Here is a 2,439-nt window from a genome sequence, read left to right as displayed (position 1 = left end):
CCTCCTCAGACTGCCCCGTGTCCCCCTGCAGGGCACTGCCACCCCCCAAGCCCCGAGCCGAGCCCGGGGCCAGCGCAGGACACGCACGGGGATTATTTTTAAGCCGATTGCTGCTGCCCGATGACGAAGTGCTGAGGTACTCGGCTGTGGGCTGTGGGTCACGGGGGGAGCGTGGCCACCGTGGGGCTGGCAGTGGCCCCCCTGGGACAGGGGGTGGTTTTGCTGTTTCCCCAATCCCTTTGGGTTTGCCAAAARCCTCCCTGAGAGTCTCTAGGAGCGAGGGGAACCATCCTCTGCCCTGAGCCCAGCCCCTCTGCCCATCTCCACCAGGGCATCCTGCCTGGCACCAGGATGGCTGTGGGCTCTAAGGGACATTTTTTGGGAGAGATCAGTTTCTGGAGGGATGTGGCACCCAGGAGAGGGAGAGCAGGCCGGGAAGGATGAGCAGGCAGTCCTGGGGACAGGGGAGGGTTTGTGGCCACCGAGTTTCTGCAACATTTGGGATGGCACGAGAGCCAAAGGGGATCAGCTATGTGGGTGCCACAGCTCCTTTAATTAAAACCCCAAGGTTTCCCTGCAGGCCCTGGCAGGGAGGCATTGCTAGGGAGCCCTGGGTGTGGGGCCAGCCCAGGATTCTTTGGAAGGGAAAATCTGCCCCAAAATAGGAGCGTGGCAGTTCTGCCTCCCCTCCTGGGTGCTGTGCAGGGAGCAGGGAATGCGTGGAGCTCATGCTGCCGGGGGAGGGAGGCCAAGAAGGCGCAGGGAAGCAGCCGGAACCAGRCCCTGCTCTGCCACCGCTGCCACCTGTGGCAGTGCCCGGGGCAGTGCCAGCGGCTCCAGGTGCTGCCGGTTCTGCCGGCTGACTCAGGACCCCTCCCCTCCCCTCCTTTCCCTCCCCTCCCCTTCCCAGCACGGCCCTGCCTGGTCCCGGGCCAGCTGGGGAGGCTGAGCCGTGCTGGGAAGCGCAGCATTCCCCGGGGATTGTGTGCCAACAGYGGGGAAACTGAGGCAGCGAGCCTGTGACAGGTGCCAGGGTGGCACCTTGCCCAGGGCACCCTCACCCACAGCATCCCGGGGAGGAGCAGAGCCTTCTCCAGTTTCATGCCTCAGTTTCCCTGNATCCCGGGGAGGAGCAGAGCCTTGTCCAGTTTCATGCCTCAGTTTCCCTGCCCAGCTGTGCGTGCCTCAGTGTCCCTGTCAGGCTGCCGGGTCTGCGCTCCTGGTGATGCCTTAGGATTTTTAGTTTCTGTATTTTCATGCGTCTGTATTCTTGTAGTTCTCTAGTACAGCACTAAAAATTACTGTTCTCTCATCTTTAGACAAAACAATCCCTCTCTGAGCCTGAATCCAAGGACACCTCAGAGCCCCAAAATATGGAAACAACAGCGATTTAAGTTTGGGGTGGGTGACATCATCACCTGAAAAGATCATTGGAGAATTAAGACCCAATATGTGAATGAGGCTGAACTTATAAAAGGGGAAGATCTCGTGACTCGGGGTCCATTTTGGGTGTAATTTGTCTGCCCTAATGTACCAGGTAGGCCTGTTAGGCCTGGATTAAAGTTGTCTATTCTCATTCTCTTAAATTTGTCTGGCCTGTGTTTCAGATCAGCCTGATTGATAAGGCATCACTGCAGGCAATCCCTGTGCTCGGAGCTGGATGTACCTGGCACATTCCAGGGGAACCCCCTGTGCATGGGTGACTGGGACCAGTTTGGGGCATCCCTGCAGAGCCTGGGGCAGCTGGGAGGCAAGCTGTGGGCACTGAGGAGTTCTTCAATTAAAGGCTTTTTTTTTTGCCAAAAATGGCTAATATTGCCCACACCTAAATCTCTTGCAGGGACAGGGTCAACCTTGATGTATTTTCTGGCTCAAGAAAAGCGGGGGGAAATAAAGAAGGAAATAATCAAATCTCTGAGCTGGCATTTCCTGAGCTAAGTGTTGTATTTTTTTAATTTGGGTGTGTGAGAGCCAYGGCTTTCCCTCCTGCCCCGGCATGTCCTGCAACCCCCTAACAACCAAAATCAAAACAAATGCTTGGAAAGTGTTGAAACGGAGCCGTTGGAGCCACAGCAAAGCAGCAGAGCTGTCACGGGGAGGAGCAGGGCTGGATTTCAGCTTTCCATTTCCAGAGTTTTTGTGATTTCCTTTTGTGGGGCAGGACTGTCCCCATCGCTGCTTTCTCTTGGCTGGGTTTGGGGTGTCCTKCTGGGTGGGTTCTCCCATCCCAGAGACCCCAAATCCCACTGTGGGCCCATTCCATCCCCCCAAACGAGGTTCTGGCAGAGCAGGCAGCCAGGGGAGGTGGGCATGGGGCACACAGAGGGTCCCTCCCCATGTCACTGTCCCCCCTGGGCAGAGTGTGCCCCGCTGAGTCAATGGGGTGGGCATGGAGGTGGCTGGGCTGGTGACATTCCAGGGGCCCCATGCCAGGGGATG

Source organism: Malurus melanocephalus, unplaced genomic scaffold, assembly GCF_030028575.1.
Source record: "Malurus melanocephalus ecotype Western Australia unplaced genomic scaffold, MMel_1.1 scaffold_594, whole genome shotgun sequence".
Lineage (NCBI taxonomy): Eukaryota > Metazoa > Chordata > Aves > Passeriformes > Maluridae > Malurus > Malurus melanocephalus.
Note: the sequence above shows the minus strand (reverse complement) of the source record.